The sequence below is a fragment of the Protopterus annectens genome, chromosome 2.part0, assembly GCF_019279795.1.
Source record: "Protopterus annectens isolate FY-2018-M chromosome 2.part0, PAN1.0, whole genome shotgun sequence".
Lineage (NCBI taxonomy): Eukaryota > Metazoa > Chordata > Ceratodontiformes > Protopteridae > Protopterus > Protopterus annectens.
In genome coordinates this window covers 362,873,114-362,893,815 of record NC_056728.1, presented here as the reverse complement: position 1 = coordinate 362,893,815, position 20,702 = coordinate 362,873,114, and positions in this window count along the sequence as shown.

Genomic DNA, 20,702 nt, shown 5'->3' with positions numbered 1-20,702 from the left:
TTTGTTTGGGATAGTACAATCCATGCATTCTTGTAGGTGCCCGTAGAGTGCATTTGTAAAGGATTTTGCAGCATGGACAGCGTTATCCTTCAGCATTAATGTGAAGTTTGCTTTTGAAAAGTTTTTCATGGTGGTTTCTTTGACCAGGGGTGGTGGAGGAATGAGGATATCCAGAGTGATTAGTTTATGGTCAGATCTAACCAACGAGGGGTTGACGTCTGGTGTGGAACACCAGTCGCCCATGTTGGTGATGACCAGGTCCAGTATGTTGTCACCTCTGGTGGGGATGTTGACCAGTTGATCCAGGATGTTTGAGTTTATAAATTCTAGGAAATGTTGGGCAAGGGAGTTTGTACTTGAGTAGTTCTCCCAGTTAAATTGAAATCACCCAATATCAGGGTGTTTCGTAGGACCTTTATGTTTGCCAGTGTTTCCAGGAATGCGGAGTGGGGGTCCTGGGACATGGTGGGTGATCTGTAGCAAGCTATAATTTGAATAGCAGTTTCACCTGTTGTTAGTTGTACGTGAATGATCTCTGAAGCATCGTGCTGTGCCAATAACCTGGAGGTGTGGCTATCCTTAATGAATATGGATACTCCCCCACCTTTTGTATTTCAGTCTGGGCTTTGTGGCCAAAATCTATGGTATGAGTTGTAGCCTGGTAGTGCTGGGGTGCTCTCTGGAGCCTTAAACCAGGTTTCTGTTACTGCACATATATCAATTTTCTCCATACTGAGGAGTGCCTCGAGTGCATGCATTTTGAGGTTTAGACTTCTTCTGGCTTTTCCCAGTTAGGGGTCGACTCAGCGGATCACTGTCCACTCATGATTGGCAATGGAATTTTACGATGTCGAGTTGCCAGTCCAGCACCCAACCTTCCACAGAAGGCACACACACTCACAGATAGGGCCAATTTAGAGTGTCCACTCCACCTACAGCATGTCTTTGAGATGTGAGAGGAAACTGGAGCACCCAGAGGAAACCCATGTGACCACAGGGAGGACATGCAAACTCCGCACAGAAGGCACCCCAGCCAAGGATCAAACCAGAGAACCTCTTGCTGTGAGGTGGCAACATTAACCGCTGCACCACCACGGCCACCCTAAACATGATAAGTATGATATAGGTTAATTATGAAAAACATGAACTAATAAGCATGTTTTTTTTTCTGGTGGAAGCATGGCTTATGGAAACAGTTTTGAATTAAGGAGGTTTATTTCATGACATGGAAGAGGTGGGAAGAGGTAGACATTTGGTTACAGGAATACACATACAGACATAGTAAGAGATTAGTTTGTATGTCATTTCTGCACAGAGTTGGGTTGTGCTACTCCTCAGTTTATCATCATAATTATTCAGGCAAGGTCTGTACAAGACAGTGCTCCTAATACAGAGTAAACGCATGGCTACAACAGCATGATAATAGTGTGTTAATAAGATGTGTAGCCAGCACTTAGACATAACAACACTTTGGCATACATCTGGATATGAACCTTGACACTACTCCAAAACAAATCTACAGATATTAGTATTATCTAACCACACAACATAGGAACTTCTGCTTTACAGAGTTCAAAGCTGGCATCAAGTTGAAGGAAATCAGAATGTATGTATTAGTTTTCATTGCAATCATTGCAATTGTAAAATTCCATAAAAAGCATTTTATAACCATGAGAATTATAGCAAAACACCACAAATGAAAGATTACTTCAGAACCTTAATGTTACTGGTTTGAGGGTGCAGTCACAAAACAATGAGGCATGCAGGAATGTAGGCATCAGCCTTCGTCACAGTAATGACAATTTTAACATTGAATAAGGTTTACATTACAACCAGCAGCATAACAAATCATCCAATGCAGAACAGAGATGTATTATGATTTACATATTTGTCATGAAGCCAGGAATGTTTAGGCAGCATGCTTCCAGCAAGATTTGCAATTGGAACAACCTTTGTAGTGTACATCAAGTCTTCAGTCTCAGCTTTTTTTTTACTGTTTCACTCCATTTTTTGTACTTCTTTATACTGTTTTAACTGTATTTTCATTGTTAGATAGTGCTTCATTACTGTAATTGCATTTTTACTGAATTACTTAACTGTAATCTGCTTCTTCATACTGACAGTTGTATTTTCTGTTTGTGAGTGCTCTATCTGTGCTTTTCTGTGCATTTTCTGTGAGGTTTCTTTGTTCTAATCAGGTAGCATAGTCTGAATAGAGGCCTGCTGTATCCAGGCCTGGTTGTTTTGTCTGTTGAGTTTCCTGTGTTTCTGGCAGCCATCTTATGCTGGTTGGGGCTTGTCTTCTCTGTTAGTGAGAGTAACAGTGCTGCCTGACCTGAGCATGAGTGATTAGTTGAAAGTGCAGGGGGTAGCAGGACTGGGTAGTAATTCAAGCTTCTAGATTCTTCCATCTTTTCTGGTATCTAAATGCTGTGTTTGCAGGGTGTTGCACTTGTTTGCTCATCGTGCACTGCTGCTGCGCTGTTTTAACCCATTGCAAGATATCAAAGTTGCATTGTTTTCCCTTACCAGCACTCTTATGTAACTGACACACTCCCTTGCAACCACTGTGTTGATTTTATCCATCCCTGCTCACAACTATAGGTACTCTATTCTGATAGTATCCACTCTACCATCCTTGACCTCTCTTCCACAGATTCTGACCTCCATGGACAGACAATTTCCTGTGGTTTCTCCTGCTAATCTGGTTGATATGGGCATGCTGGGACAGTGTAAGAATGGCCTCATGTACACATACAACCTTCTTCTTCTACCACCTCGGAACACAATATGTGAGAGATGCAGTTACTTTAAGAACCTAGAATCCTTGCTGTCTTAATCACAAGCCAGTACACCTGACAATGAGAAGGTTGTCTGCACAAAAAAAACACCTCTAACACCTCCCACACCTGTACAGTGCATTGCTACATATGTGGAGGTTCTCAACAAAAACATATCTAAACAAAAGAGATATCCAAGGCAAAAGCACATACGCACATCACAACCCACCACACCAAACACCACACATAGTACACATGCCTGTGTCTCACATCCCCTAAGGCCCAGCCACAACCCAACATACTAGTCATAGGAGACTCTATCATGAGACACACAAATGTGCCCCTCACCAGGCTAGACAAGGGGAAAGTCACATTAAGTTGCTTGTTAGGTGCTAGAATCCACCATATCACTCACGCACTCAAGTCTCTCAACAACAGGTACTGTTATGACTCTGTCATAGTCCATGTTGGTGTAAATGGCTTGAGATGTACCTCTCTGGACTATATGAAGAGAGACATGACTGAGCTCACTGAATATGTGTCCCAGGCAGGTATGTCCCTAGCCTTAAGCAGCATCCTACTGTCCACTCAGAATGATGCCGCAATACAAGCAAAAAATGATTGACTTTAACAATTGCCTTAGTTTCTGGTGTCATTCTAAGGGGATCCAGTAACTGACAGCCTGGGAGGACATGATTGACAGACCATGATGCTTTGCCAGAGATGGCCTTCATCTGTCTCCCATGGGCATCAGGCTTCTGGCAAAGGCTCTTTCCTCCCTCATAGTGCCTTTTTTAGGCAAAGTCATGAAGACAAAATTACCAACATGAAAAATTCTTCTAAACAAAATTTAAAGGTCATGCTGCTAAACAGTAGGAGTCTTAACATGAAACTGCACTGATTGCAAGCATTCCTCACCATGGAAGATGATGACATTTGTCCAGTCACTGAAACCTGGTTCAATGCTGTGGAGAGCACCCCAGCTTTACCAGGTTACTTGTCCTACCATACTTTCAGACCCCAAATGGAGGGCTACAAAGCCAAAGGAGGTGGAGGTTCAATATTTATCAAAGACATACACACCTCCAGGCTGGTCAAACAGTATGAAGCACAGGAGACACCCCAGGTGCAGTTAACTGTTGACAAAACACCTATTTAAATCATAGCTCTTATCATATTCAAATCATAGCTAGCTAGGGTTTATATTATATGAACGAAAGTTCATATAATTGAACATTGTAAACAGCGAAAATGCCAGAGTTCGAACCCCCCCCCCGCTAATTATATATACCAACTCCAAGATCGCATTACAGTGAGGAAAGGACAAATTTATTGATCTTAACTGTACCACAATCTCACAAAAACACATCGATGAACGGCATTCTCGCATATACAGCCGTTAGATATTTTGGCTTTTCTTCTTTTAATAGGATCCCGCTAGCTACAGCCCCCCAACCATGACTCAGGAGGCCCACTCCACCTATCTGGACTTACTTGAATCCATCAAGATTCAACCCACTACCCTGATCCTAAGTAACTTTAACTACTCAACCATAGAGCGGAAGACCTATTTTACCTCAAACACAAATGCCTAGAGATTCCTCGACTTCATCAATAACAATGCATTGGATTAGCTGGTCAACACCCCCACAAGAGGTGAAAATATCCTGGACCTGGTAATAAGCAACATGAGTAGCCACTGTAGCACCCTGACAGTGTCCTCCTTCTTGGTAAGATCCGACCATAAAGCAATCACTTTCTAAGTCACTATCTCCACTGACCCCCCCCCCCCCTTGCTATGGTCGAACAAAAAAACTTTTCCAAATCTGGCTACAACCTTCTGAGAGCAGGTATAAGCAGCTTCATAGCCACCATCCCTTCAGTTGTCAGTTGAAATAAGCACTAATGTCCAAGCCTACACCAAAAAACTATATGAGCACCTATATAGCTACATGGACTCAGCAATACCTGAGAGGACCAAATCATCTTCCTCAAGGAAGAATAAACCTGTCTGGTAGACAACAGCAATAAACAGACTCCATAATAAAAGAAAAAAAATGCTGTCCAGGACCAAGAAGGAGAAGATGCCAAGTTGGAAGCAATCTCTCCTTTGTCTGAACAAGCAAAATAGGTCACTGGTGAAATTCTCTAAGGCTAACTTCAAGTCCAAATTGGTGACATCCACTAAGGATAATCACAAGGCAGATCATTGATAGAACCCACTCAGTCAAATTAGGGGAAGCCACCTCTAGTAGTAGACCTGTAACAAGTGGTTTACCCCAAGGATTGGTCTTGGGAACTCCACTGTTTGTGATGTACTTTTCTGAGATGCAAGCCAAAACCAGTGGTCAGTAGCTGACCAAGTTTGCAGATGACTGAAAGCAGGGCACTGTCATAAATTCCCAAACTAATGACTGGTGCCAGAAGCATGGCCTCAAACTGAATGCCAAGAAATGCATCATTATCACCTTTGGGGAAAATATCATCCCCACTAATTATTACAGTAATAACAATGTACTAAACTCACAATCAGTTGTGCGGGACTTGAGCACCCAGGTTGATAGCGACCTGACTTTTGACCAGCACATTGTCTCCGTTGTGCAGAAGGCTTTCTACATGGCTGACCTCATAAGTAAGGGTATTTCATCCAAGAACAAGAAGGTCATAACATCCCTGTACTCCTCCCTTATCAAAACCATTATCGAGGACAATGCCCCCTTTGGCATGTACTTTGCCAAGCACATGCAGCAGTTGGAGAAACTACAGAGGTTCCTGACCAGGAAAATCCAGGGTCTCAGACACCTATCCTATACAGATAGGCTAAAACTCCATCCCTCTACTCAGTCTCATATGGGCTGTTCAGAGGTGAACCTGTGTCTGGTATACAAGGCCATCTCTGACTCAGCCTTAATGTAGTTGCTGCATATCTGTAAGTCAAACTCCACTCGCGCAACCCACATGCAAGGCCTCAACCTGGTCCATGACATTAATAGAACTTGTTGATGGGATAGATTTCTGTCCCAACTACTCCCCCATCTGTGGAATAGACTCCCTGTCCATGTCAAGCGGAATACCTCACTAGCCCTCTTTAAGAGGAACCTGGATGACTGGATGGGAAAAGGAAAATATACCCCTGGGATCCCACCTGTGTCCCTGCTGGACAGGGAAAACAGGTGTTGACTTTGTGGTAACATGGGTGAAATCCTTGGCTAGGGTTATAATGGCCTCTGGGCCAATAGCTTAGCATTTTCCTATGATCCTATGAGCCTATGAACCTAAGAAAAGATAACCTGACTTTATATAGTGCATTGAGGCTAAACACAGTAGCATGAAAGACAACAAAGTATTGCATCCAAAGACAAAAATTCACAAGATTTTGCCATGAGCTATGTACTTTCATTCTCCTAAGTTACAGGTGCTTGTCAGTGCCAGACATTGCGCATGTGCTGAGGAGAAAGACTGATGACACAGAAGGAGGGCAGGTACATAGACAGGGGTGAGAGGGAGGCAGGAGCCAATCAGATTATGATAGAAGAAGGATAATGATGGCTCAGGAAAATATGTAAGTGAAAGATACACACATAAAATAGTCTAATAACAACAGTCAATAACAGTTTGACGTAGTCCTGGATTTGAACCCTTGACACTATGCAAAAATCAGTCTATAGGTCTGAGCTTTATCTCAGCATACACAAAGGAACTCCTACTTCATGCACTTTAAATCACACAATTGAAGAGACAGTAACAACTTTGAAGAAGAAGGGGTTAAGAGAGAGAGAGAAAGAGATGGAGAGAGAAATACCAAGTCTTTTGTTTATGGTACATTTAGGACCATCTTTATGGTGTATTACTTTTAGTTTTTTTCCTCATTATTACTCTGTCTTGCTCTGTACCATTAAGTACTTGCTAAAGGGAGCAAGCAGGGCCAGGAGATTAGAGAAAAAGATAACACAATAAGCAGGATAAAGGTGATTTACTCAGCATCCCTGCTGGGAACAGAATGATTTGCAAATACATTCTTACTGCACTAGTCAAATACTTTATTAATGAAGTGTTGTAACTGAAAATAAATGAAGATATTTGGAGTTAAACATATAATAGGAATATAGAATGTCATGAATTAATTTAATATACAGCAGTAATCAAGGCATTGACACTATGCAAAAACATCAGCTTACAGACAGGAGAATCATCTGAACACACACATCGTAGAAACTTCTAGTTCATTACATCCAGCAGCCTAAGATATATAAGAATAACTGTTTCAATGTAATGCTTTACTCTCCCTTTACTCTGCCTTCCTATGGTGCAACAGGTTTAAGCACATTTGTTGGAAGGTAACCAAACTGCTACGAATGATGCCAGAATTCGCCAGTTTTTGCTATAGGATGTGAAAGACCATTCACAGTTAGCATTGTTGCACAATGCCAATCTCCACAAATGCAGAGGACAAAAAATGATGGCTTTTTGATGTGACATGTCTGACCATGTGTGTTGTGTGTGATTCTCTTTTTTGAACAGATTAATGTGTGATGGTGGTAGGAGAGCTTCAGAGCTATCAACGTCTTCACAACATAAATGTAGAATTGCACACACAAATTAGTGACTTTGGAGAATCACCACACCAGGGAAGGGTGACAACAATAGAATAATGTTGTATAGCCAACTGTACCAAATCAAGTGTAACAAGACGACACACAGACAAAGTGGAGAGCTATGTATGAAGTGTAATTTTTATTTATTTATTTATTTATTTATTTTGGAAAGAGATGAATACTGGTGAAGATGATTAGGAATGAGAAGGTCAGGTAGGTAGGGTAGGTTAGGCAGCAGGCACAGACATACAGGTAATACAAGACAGACAGGAATGATGATGGAGTCCATAGGGAACACCACTTTTGCTGAACTAAACTGCATTCGACAACATTTTCCTTAAAGTACAATATGTGCTGTAACTGATTATGTCAGTTCCAGTATGTGGCTCCCATATTTGATAATGTCTTACATATTGTATTGCCTTTCTACATAGCTTTGACACATACAGAACTTTGTACATCTTTGAGATTTCTCATTCTAATGACTAGCTTTTATAAACTACTCCTGAAGATGCTATGCAGGGCAATACTTTCATCATGTTCTGGTCATAACTTCCATAAAACTCATAGCTGCATTCAATGTTGCAGGCATCCGCAACTTTTCACATCCTGTTAGGTGATTGCTTTCTGTTATTACTTGCATATGAATGGTAATCTTGGTAAAATATGTTTTGTGTGTGTGTGTGTGTGTGTGTGTGTGTGTGTGTGTGTGTGTGTGTGTGTGTGTGTTTGCAGAATAATCCATATAAAGTCTAAGTTCAGGCTGCAACATCTAATATTACTAAATATTATCTGAATTTTTTCAGACATCAGATACAGTCTTGTATCTTACAGGTAAGAACCCCTGTGAAAAAAGACTGCACCATTACAGTGGTGATAATATAAAGGTTTCAGTACCATAGACATGGGTTTGAAGCTCACATCTTTTTCTTGTAGGTAGGTATATAACACATGCAGTGCTATACGGATGTCTGTGTCTGTTATGCTAGCTGTGCACAATCTAATGTATTGCCACATGGAGGAGTAATAAAATGAAGTACGATGTACACATTGAAAATTTAAAATTGGCTAAGAGGTCTGTTGCCAAGAAATAAGCCCTGGATAGCTGTACTACGTATTTATACCCTGACATGCATACTTTGGTGTGCTCTAGATGAGTTATGTATGCTGAAGGAAATAAAATTTTTGAATACCTTGCATCATCATGGCAAATGCCTTCAATGCTACACAGGGGATACAGTGTGCAGTGATCGAGCGTGGTCTTATATTTCCAACACAGGAAATGCCATGGGTGACAGGAACAAGACACCAAGGAAATGTCACCAACAAACCTTAGACATGAATCTGTATGCAGCAAGGAAAGTTTACCATTTCAAGAAAGAACACGATGACACAAGAGGGGGATACTGTTATACCCTCCCCTAACATCACACTCCTTTTCCTGCCATTACAACACCATCTTGGATGGTACAGGGGTGCAGTATTAGGGTTATCACTTCACAGCAAGGGGTTCTCTGGTTCAATTATCGGCTGGGGTGCCTTCTGTGTGGAGGCTGCATGTCCTCCCTGTGTTCATGTTGGTTTCCTCCGGTTGCTCTGGTCTCCTCCCACATTCAAAGACATGCATCTGGAGCATTTCTTCCCAGGCCTCAACTGAAAATTGACTTCATTCCAAGTCAGACTTTCCCAGTTAACAAATGTTAAATAAATAAAAAATAAATAAATCTCTGTCCTGATGGGGGCATTCCTAGCGGTGACACTGAAGTTGACTTATCCAGACCCTGAGGTATGTATTTTATTAACATAGGCAAGACTGCATATGTTAGATGTCATTTCTGTTACTCACCTGCAACTACCATATGTTTTTATGTATTCTGTGGTGTGAGACAGGCCCCTGATTCTGCAACCCTTGCACGATATGCAGGATTAGTGCAGGAGCTCTAGCAGGCAATATGTCTGCCGTGCGATCCAGGAATAGCCTGCAGGGGTGTACACGAGCGCTCCTGCACTATTCCTGCACGGGCTAAGCCCCTGTATGCAAATTACCCCATTTGCAGGAGAAATCCATACAAATGAGGTGAATTTGCAATCCAGGAAGCTGAAAACCGGCCGTGCAGGGCTAGTGTAATCTGCAGAAATGTACTTGGTTAGTAACCGAATACATTTCTGCAAATTCCAAAACGGAGTCGTGACAGTTCCAAATAAAGGGTGCATATCAGTCAGGAAGCATGCCAATGGCCAAGTATAAGACCACTGGCACTGAAAATAGCTTAAAAAATAAAAAAAATCAACTTTTATTTTTTTTTAGCAGATCTCGGCTGTTTAGGCGTAGGGCAGCGGCAGGCAAATGGGATCTGGGGGAAAATAAGAAAATAAACCTAAAATAAGCATTCTAACTAAAATCACTATTCTGCCATTAAAGTCAATGGCAGGCAGAAGACAACATGGCCAGTGAGTAGTGGTTGCTAAGGGGGGAGGCTCAGTGTGAGACATGTAACTATGCATTAGCAGGCAATCCTATGCAAATGAGGGGAATGATAGTGAATCCCAGTTTCCTCCAGCATGCTAGTCAGATCCCAACAGTATAAGAGCAGGAATAGCTTGGTGCAAGCCTAGGAGTTAGCTGACATCATGGGGCGGGGGGTGTCAGGCATACTGTAAGCAGATTGGAGCCCAGTGGCTCAGGTTTGTTCCTAGCTAAGCACAGCTAAGCAAGGTGGTGTGTCTGAGTCTGCCTAACACTCTTTACATTGCCTAAGCAGGTGTGCACGCTGCTCACCGGGTTTTAAAGGAAAAAAAAGTTAAACCAGGAAATAGCATCTCTGTGCACATTTGAGCACTGTGCTTGTGTGGCACACCCCCATGGCTTAAACAGGAAGGCAATGGGAAGGGAAAATAGCAGTAGGAAGGTAATCTAGAAGAACTAGCATAGCTGGCAGATGAAATGTATCAGAATCAGCCAATTACACAGGCAGCAGACCAGCCCAGCCCAGTCCAGCCCAGAACACTACTATAAACTATGCAAACACCTTTCCCTCTGTTTTTTTCACACACTCTACACCACCGGTATATACAAGCGGGGAACTTTTAGCAAACAAAACAACAAAATGATAGGGGCTACAATAGCTATCATACAACAACTTGTGGAAGAGGCTGAGGGTGGTGAGGATGTGAATGCTGTCGACCAAACCACAGTGAGAACACGGACAAGAGTGTACAGACCCAGGGTAACCTACCAGGGACTACATGAGCTGGAGATAGTGGAACACTATAGGGTGGACAGGGACCTCCTACAGCAAATTGTTGAGCTGTGCCGGCCACTCCTCACACACAGAACTAACAGAGGGGAACCCATCCCAATGGATACCAAAGTATGTGTAGGCCTAAGAATACTAGCTACAGGTACCCTCCAAGGGCCAACTGGGGATATGATGGAGATCTTACAGGCATCAGCATCCAGCATACTCCACCAGTTCCTGGATGCCATGATAGCACATGTCGGTGAGCACGTATATTTCCCCAACACCCATGAGGCATTGGCCAGCAATATGCAACTGTTACACCAAATAGAATACTCTGAGGTAGTGGGTGCTATAGACTGCATGCACATACACATCAAAACAACACCCGGTGAGTGGGGTAGGGTCTACATCAACCACAAGGGCTTCCCCTCCATCAACTGCCAGGTCACGTGCGATGCCCAGGGCATAATAATGAATGTGTGTGCTGGCTGCCCTGAAAGTTATCATGATTCCCACATCTGGCATCTGATGCACCTGTACCAGAGCTTTGCCAATGGGGGCATCCCTCATGGTCACCTACTGGGGGATGCTGGATACACACTGGAGCCATGGCTGATGACACCCATCAGAAATGCGCACACACACCTGAAAAAGAGCTCCATAATGAGGCACATGCGCAGACCAGAATTATAGTAGAACGTGTGTTTGGGATGCTCAAGCCATGGTTCTGGACACATCTGGTGGAGCCTTGCAGTACTCAACAGCTACATGTACCCAAATTGTCATCATATGTGCCATGCTACACAATATGATCCTGTGAAAACAGCTGCAGCAGAAACAGCATTGGGTAGGGTCACACAGCCCCCCACCATTGCCAAGGCCTGCACAGGCACAGAGTGACTCAGAGGAGGAACAACCTGAGCCTGCTCCAGTAGGCAGAAGGAGGCAAGCCCAGTATGCCCTGGCCTTGGCACAGAGGCAATGCATAGCACATATACTGACACAGGAGAGACACAGGGAATAAAACCTCTCTCTGACTCTCACTTACAGTAAAAGGGATGCCAAACATGACACTACCTGTGCTCAGCCATGTGTAGGGAGTGTATATGTGCATCCAACATAGGCAGCCCTGCAGCACCACCCTCAGTACTGGGACACCCACAAGGTAAGTGGCTCACACATGCTAGTCAGAGGGGTTCACATACCCAACAGTCACAGCCAGCAGGACAGGTGTAGACAAACCCAAACAAAGGCTGAGCTATGGCCTCTGAATTATGCCTATGGGTAACCTCCCCCCAAGACCTACACAGACAGACTACATCAGGCCAGGCAGTGGGATGTGAATTGTGAAGGGTAGGAAGTCAGAAACTGATATCTAGGTCAATCAAACCTAAGACCTGTAGTACACTGATATGCCTGTAGTCAGCATGATAGGTTAGAATACAGAACAAAATGGAGTACCTGACATACCAGTACAGTCATAGTAAATGTGTACAAGTGTCAGGTGTGCCCTCCATCCTACGTCGTAATGTAATAACAGTCAAGTATGCCTCCCCAATCCTGTGTAGAAATGTAGAAATAGTCAGGTGTACCCTCCAATACTGTGTAGAAATGTAGATATAGTCATGTGTGCCCCCCAATACTGTGTAGGAATGCAGAAACAGTCAGGTGTGCCCCCCAATCCTGTGTAGAAATGTAGAAACAGGTGTGCCCCCATCCTACGTAGAAATGTAGTAACAGTCAGGTGTGCCCCCCCAATCCTGTGTAGAAATGTAGAAATAGTCACATGTACCCCCCCAATCCTGTGTAGAAATGTAAAAATAGTTAGGTGTGCCCCCCCCCAATCCTGTGTAGGAATGCAGAAACAGTCAAATGTGTCCCCCCTAACCCTACTTAATTATGAGGTAACGGTCTGGTGTGCCCCCCCCAATCTGATGTACACACGTCGTAACAGTCAGGTGTGCCCCCCGCACAACCCTATGTAGAAATGTAGTAACATGTATATGTAGGTATAATACCAGTGGAGCACAGATGCACAGAGGTGGACAAGGTAGCAGGAGACGTTGTAGCATCTGCACAATATGCAAGTATGAGTGTGTTATGCTGTTCTGTGTCTCATATAATGTGAGAATGGTCGGTATGTATGCGTGTTGAGGTAAGCCTGGTGGCCATTGCCCACTCCTGCTGATGACAGGGACAATTCCACACAACTACAGTGCCATACACTATACCCATCAGTACAACACAAGCTAGCAGTAAGCCATTGCAAATGTATGGTGATAATATGTGTCACCATCTGAAAGACTGATATGGCATGGCTATTGGGATAGATATACAAGCAGTAAACAGGGAAAGTACCCCAGACATACAGTATATATTGTGTCACTGTGAAATGGACATACCCTTGGAAAAGTACATACAGGTATGCATCACATTATCTGGTCCTGTAGTAGGGGATACTGGTGTTGTCTGCCCAAACACTCGCAGATTACAAAGGAGGTAGGACTAATGTATTAGGAAACAGCTGATGTACCTGCACATGCAAGCATAACTGGAATGCCCAGTGCATATCTGTGTGTCAGATGCAAGTAGTGTCCATAGCACACATGCACCCAGCTCATGCAAACATCACCCACAGGCACCTCTCTGGTCATATCCCTGCTGTGGGTGATGGGTACAGTAAGATCCCACCTGTATATGGCAATAGCGGAAGACTGCAGCATGCAGTGATGGTGTCCCATGCAGGTGTGTCCCTAGTTGTAGGTGCACCCTGCCAGCATCCACACCACCTGATCAATACTGATTGAAAGTATTGGCATGAACACCTAGCACACCTACCCTGTCACCCCAGGGGAATATACTGTATGGTGGTCTGAGACTGTAGGACTGACAGAATGCAACAACCTGCCACATCTGGCATGCAGAAACACCTAATGCCCCAAAGGCGCCTGCCAAAGACCTGTGTCTTACATGTACTGCCAATGCATGTTATGTCATGGACACCCAAATAACAACATAACACACACCACATAAGCCATATGCAAGGCCATGTGGACAAACCATAGTAACATGTCCACCATGTCCCACTGCATGAACTGTGGACCAACACTAACACACACCTGTGATTGGGTGATACCCTTAGAGAAAGTATCAGAGAATGTATGCATAATGTATGGAAGAGGTAAGAATAATAGAGGGGGGTGGGAGCATGGGGAGCATGGAATGCGCAGTGTCTGACACCAAGCTGTGTGCACAAACTATCCCTGGCTGCAAACACATACATGGGTGGCTACACACCTGCCCGTACACCACAGTAGGGTAAATGTCCTAACCCATGACCCCTGCCTCTGCCTAACCTGTGTGAATCTGTACAGCTGTGAAGTATTGCCACAGCAAGACAAGCCCATACTGTCATGTTGATGGGCGTACAAGTATGGGATCCTCTGGCAGCACTGTACCAAGGTGCTGAACCAGATACACAAATACAGCACCAAGTGTCTGCAGCTCCCCCTCCAGAATGGCATAACTTACCATGAATACGTAGGTGTCTGCCCACAATACCAGACACAGCTGCAGTCACCCTTGTCCCCCAAGACATCACTGTGAGCAAGAATGTTTACCTGACAGTACATGATGACAGACATCACTGTGTATAACAGTACACATCCGAATATCTCTGCTAACAGCAGTACCATGCAGCTGAAGCAGCACAGACACAATCACCTACAGTACACACTATCCCCTGCACAATTTGTCCCCATATTGCAAATTGATCGACGGATACCCTGCAGAAACAGTATGCTACCTGTAGGTGTACAACACAAAGGTCTGCACTGCAGTACAAACTACCTGGACTCAATCCACACATTCAATACAGATGGGCATACTGGGCATGCTCACACACTTAAACAAATGAAGGCCATGTCTGCAAACACCAGTGGACCAGACATATCTGGCAGTCACAGATATTAGTGCAGACACTCCTTAGTATGCACCACTCATACTTTGCACACACAGTGGATAGCAATACAGACATATATCTAAGGACAGCACATTATAATAAGCCAAAAGTAGATGTGCATAGATGTGTGGAAGAGGGTGACTGTGACAAAGAGCCATCCAAGTCTGTCCCACCCAGCACACAGCCAAAGGGCCACAACCATGAACCTATGAACCTATGAACCACATGAGGTTCAGCTGTCACTCACTGTAGAGACTAGCCACCAGTATCTGTCAGCATTACATACTATATGGTGCAAGTGCTAGCTGTGCAACATGACTGTACAAGGAAGTAGTCATCTAGCAGCTGTATACATGTACCTGTGGAATATGACCCTGTGAGTGCCTGCATGTGGTGTGTCAACCTCTAGATGAATGGGTTATGGCCCGTGCACACACACTGCCTTCCCCATAGCCCTAGTATGACAAGCCTGCTGAGGGCATCCACTGTGAAATACACCTTTGGGAAAGTTGTAGCCCTGTAATCTCTGTGGCATGACCTATAACTGTGTACTGCTGTAGTGTGATACACTAGCTAGGTAGGAGTTCCAATCCCAGACATGGCAAGTGTGTGTGTGTGTGTGTGTGTGTGTGTGTGTGTGTGTGTGTGTGTGTGTGTGTGTGTGTGTGTGTGTGTGTGTGTGTGTGCATGTGTGTCTGTCTGTCTGTCTGTCTCTGTCTCTGTAGGTAGTAATGCTTTTTAGGGTAGTCACACTCCCTACAATTCAAATGCCCTACTTTGGTAAGGCTGCTGATGTCATCCACCTAGAAATACACCTCAGGGAAGGTTGTAGCCCAGTAATCTCCGTAGCACATCCCATAACTGCGTACTTCTGTAGTGTGAAAAAATAGTTAGGTAGGAGTTCTAATCCCAGATGTGGCAACTGTGTGTGTGTGTGTGTGTGTGTGTGTGTGTGTGTGTGTGTGTGTGTGTGTGTGTGTGTGTGTGTGTCTGTGTAGAGAGCAATGCTTTTTATGCTAGTCACATGCACTACATTTCAAATGCCCTACTTTGGCAAGGCTGCTGATGTCATCCACCTTGAAATACACCTCTGGGAAGGTTGTAGCCCAGTAATCTCCATAGCACATCCCATGACTGCATACTGTTGTAGTGTGATAAAATAGTTAGGTAGGAGTTCTAATCCCAGATGTGGCAACTGTGTGTGTGTGTGTGTGTGTGTGTGTGTGTGTGTGTGTGTGTGTGTGTGTGTGTGTGTGTGTGTGTGTCTGTGTGTGTGTGTGTGTGTCTGTCCCTGTCTGTGTAGAGAGCAATGTTTTTAGGCTAGTCACACTCCCTACAATTCAAATACCCTGCTTTGGCAAGGCTGCTGATGTCATCCACGTTGAAATGCACCTTTGGGAAAGATGTAGTCCAGGGATCTCCATGGTGCATACTAAAACTGCGTACTGCTGTTGTGTGATAAAATAGTTAGGTAGGAGTTCTAATCTCAGACATGGCAACTGTGTGTGTGTTTGTGCATTTATGTGTCTCTGTCTGTGTAGGGAGCTATGCATTTTAGGCTAGTCACACTTGGTACAATTCAAATGCCCCACTTTGGCAAGCCTGCTGATGTCAGTCACTGTGAAATACACCTTTGGGGAAGGGGCATTCCAGTAATCCCCATGGTGTGTCCTATAACACCATCATGATGTAGTGTGATATAGAACTCTGTCAGGGGTTCTATTCCCACACATGGTAGTGGTGGATGTTTTGTGTGTGTTTCTATGCCTGTGTAGGTAGCAATGCATTTTAGGCTAGTCACACTCAGTACAACTCAAATGCCCTACTTTGACAATCCTGCTGTTGTCATTCACTGTGAAATACACCTTTGGGGAATAAGTACTCCAGTAATCTCCATGGCGCATCCTATAACTGCATAGTGCTGTAGTGTAATATACTAGTTAGGTAGGCATTCTAATCCCAGACATGATAGGTGTATGTGTGTGTATCTGTGTTTGTCATTCGTATCCTGTGTGGAGGTGGTTGTGAGTGTGTAACAACTGAACTCAATGTGGAGTGGGTTTTGCAAACTTCTTATATGGTGGCCCAAGTATATATCACAAAGTCCACTGTACAGGGATAACAGATGTGAAATAGCCGAGAGGCTGGGGTGCAGATCCATACCCCTAAATTTGGCATCAATGCCAGCTGAACAATGTTAGCAACCCTTGTATTAACCAGAGAACACTATCAACCCATGTTTCACACACACACACACACACACACACACACACACACACACACACACACACACACACACACACACACACACACTTGCCTAGGCAACAGTCGCTTTGTTGGTAGTACCCTGCATATTGCTCACCTATTAGTAATCATGGTGTGATTGCAGTGGGCTACAAAGGGCATGGCACCCTGCCCATCAGTCCAATAGGCATGTACATACTGGCAGTGCACCTCCCCCATGTTCCCCACTGGATACCTGCAACACCTGTGGTGCCATCAAATGTGACCCACAAAGGAAATACCGTGCTTGAAACACAATCCCTGTATGGGCAGATTCCACTGACACCAGAGGAGGGTTGAGAGGGTGGCCTAATGGTTAAGGTGTTTACCTTATAGACACAAGGCGCAGAATTTGATTCTCACATTGGGTAACTGGCTAGGCTTAAAATGGTCTACAAGGACAGTTAGCCTAGTAGTAACCTATGAACCTATGAATCTCTGAATACCGGTATCATGCTATCAACGTAGGTGCAGGGTCAACCTGCTGTCCATTAACAGTTCCCGCCACATGAGGCCAGGACTGGCATATGTGATGATAACAATCTCTGTACACAACATGGGCCAGACAATCCAGGTACAGTTCCACATGTCACTGTGCATGCATGTGGGAGGTATGCACATCTGAGACACTGTCCATATCATGGACTAAGGAACACATACATGGCAAGCAATGCCTAGCATTGGCCACATGCAATAGTCACCCAGGAGACTGGATGGTGAATACAATACCCACCTGTGTGGGCAACTTCAGACACTACCCCCCTGAGCCACAATGCAAACCATTATGTGGCCTGATGCCAAGGTATACTCATCACCTAGCCATGTATATGCATCTTGCACCGTCGACCACAACACACCCGTGAGGCAGTGCACCCATGCATGTCAGTACTGGCACTCGTGTCTGTGTGTGTGTTGAATGATGCATATGACCACATTCGCACTCACTACAACCCCCATTGGCATACTGAAGCATGCCGTCTGATGTCAGACAACTCCACATACCATTTGCACTTATAACCTCCGTATGACCCCTGTGGTGCATGTGATACCTGCACAGTACTGTGTTGTGGCAATCCCACTAGTGATGAGTTGTATTCCTGGCCCTGCCAAGTGTGTCAATGTGTGTGTGCGTCCCTGTGAGAGTGTGGCTGTGTTGACACTGACACCTGTTCATGCGGTCAGGCACGTGTACCACACCTACTGCATAGTTATCATATCCCTGTTGCAGATATTACTCACCATTACATATATGTTCTGAGGGCTCCTCAACATGTAACCTATGTGGAGCAGCCAATAACTGCATGGACATGTGATAGCACTACATAGTCATCAGGAGTTTGATACCCTGCACTGGTAAGTGTGTGACACAAACATGCTTAAATTTTACCCCCCCTGGCTTTTCTTTGCCTCTGTCTACCTCTTTCACTCCCTCTCTGGTGGGTGTGGAGACTTACACCTGCTTTGCTTAGGCAGCAGCATGTGTATTTTAAGTGATGCTCAGGATCAGCTGATGGACTCTGCACAAATTGCAGCCCTCCTCTAGCTGATTGCATGTGGAACAGCTGTGGTAACATTCCCATAGCCAATTGCATGGAAACACACTCCACTATCTAGGAACATCATGTTGGTGTTGGGCCTTTCATTCACTGTGAGCAGGAACTAGATCTGTTGTTTGGCAAACAGCATCTCAGATGGATTGGGGATTTACCTCTACCAACATACACTGTGGAAACAGGCCAGCACACAGGAGGGGGATGTGCCTGACCTGACCACAGACTGTAAGTGCTGCTATACTGCATTTGGAGTAATGTTGGTTTATCCGGGTGTGTGTGGATATGGCTGTCCTACATGTTTTAATACCTGCCATTTCAGTGCTATGTTTATGAGGAAGCACCGATCTGTAGGGTCATCTGCAGACTGGCCAGTGTGTGGTGCCTTTTGTTTCAGGTGTTACCCACAGAGCACCTATCTGTGAACTGCAGAAGGTAGTGTGAGGATTGCAGTTTGTAGATGGTGAAAGACGTGAGAGTTACTGATTTCATATCCCTCATAGGACATATGCTGCAACAAACCCTGTTACAACAGTAAATGTATGAGGTTATCACAGTAACATGTCAATACTGGCCCTGTGTATGTGCCACTAGCCACAACCTTATCAACCTCTGTACATATGTCATGCAGTAAGGGGTGCATATGTGCTGTACACTATAATTAGTGACATCATATCTGATAACAAGCCAGTGAGATATCAGACTGCTACACATGTTATTTATAGTAGGGGGTATATTTGATGACATAACCTGGACATTCTGTGGTTGTGTGTACAGTACTGAGGTCTATGTACTTATGGTGATTGTTGGCAGTGTGTGTATTGTTACTATGTACCTTGGCCTGTGTACAGACTGTGGTAGATGTCATTGTTCTTGGTCCTGTTCTATCTGATGGTACATGCTGCTCCACTGTATGTTACCCTATCAGCTTACATGTTTGTAATGCCATACATGCACATGTCCCATACCACAAACAGGCATTGGACCACACTGTGTAGCAGCCCAGTATATGTAGGGTTAGTGTGTGAGTGGCACATATGAGTTTGGTGTTGAACAGATAGCCCATATACTGTAACACTAAGCTAGCATACCATATGTGGCTGTGGCTGTGTTCACATTGGTTGTGGTTATGCACTTTCACACAGGTGTATGTTACTGTGTGCTGTGGCATGCCTGTAGAGCCTGTTATATATGCAGGTACATGTGCATTCCCCCATAGGAAATGAGGCCAGTGTTGAGCCAGTCTGCCTGTAGCCTGCACAGTGCTTTGTTACATGCCTAGCAGCTTAGTGTACTTACTCAGAGAGATGTAATGTCCAGATACTTGCCAGATGTACTGCTGCTGGGCCATCATAACAGTAATGTATGTCAGACAGAGCAGTGGGATGCTGTACAGATGTATGTCAATATCTAGTGGGTAGTATGTGGCCAATGGCATATCTGTATCAGCGGTTATTATGTGGCAGGACAGACAGGGATGTGTGAATACATAACCTATGGGGGCACATGTATACCAGTAGTTTTGTGTTATACCCATCTACATGGCTGTTAACATCCACATTGTCAGGATTGGTCCACATGTCTTGCACTAAGGGGTTATTTGTATAACTCTGGACTGTGCAGAGTGTGTCAGACTGTCCACATATATTGGCCATTATCTCTGCTGTATTCCACAGAAGCATTAGGTGCTAGCAGTGGTACTGTACTATGATGGCCTCAGGATGTCTGTCAGTAGCCAATGGCACACATGGTAAATGCAGATGTGACCTCCTACATACACCATGTCTGTGAAGACACTCCCTATTACAGTAGCAATATTCTACAAATATACCTGCTATACATAGCTGACATCCCCTTGCACTACGGAGTTGGGACTATAGGGGCTGAGGTAAAGCTACACTCCAAGTTCAGGGCATATGATGAAGATATATGTACATATAATTATCCAGATATCTATATAGACATACACATATACATATGGACATACATAGATGGATATGTATATGTATATAGATATGCATATAAACACCCAGCTCTATACATATACAGAGTAATATATGTCTGCACATATACAGATAGAGATACATATGCACATATACATATGGATATCGACATATATATTGACAGTAGTAGGTATATCAGAATAGATATGTAGGCACATATAGTTATTGATATCTACATATATACCAACATAACTACACATATCTGTACACATAGGATGTGCATACATATATAGCTATATATACATATATCTATATATACATATACATATATCTATATATACATATATC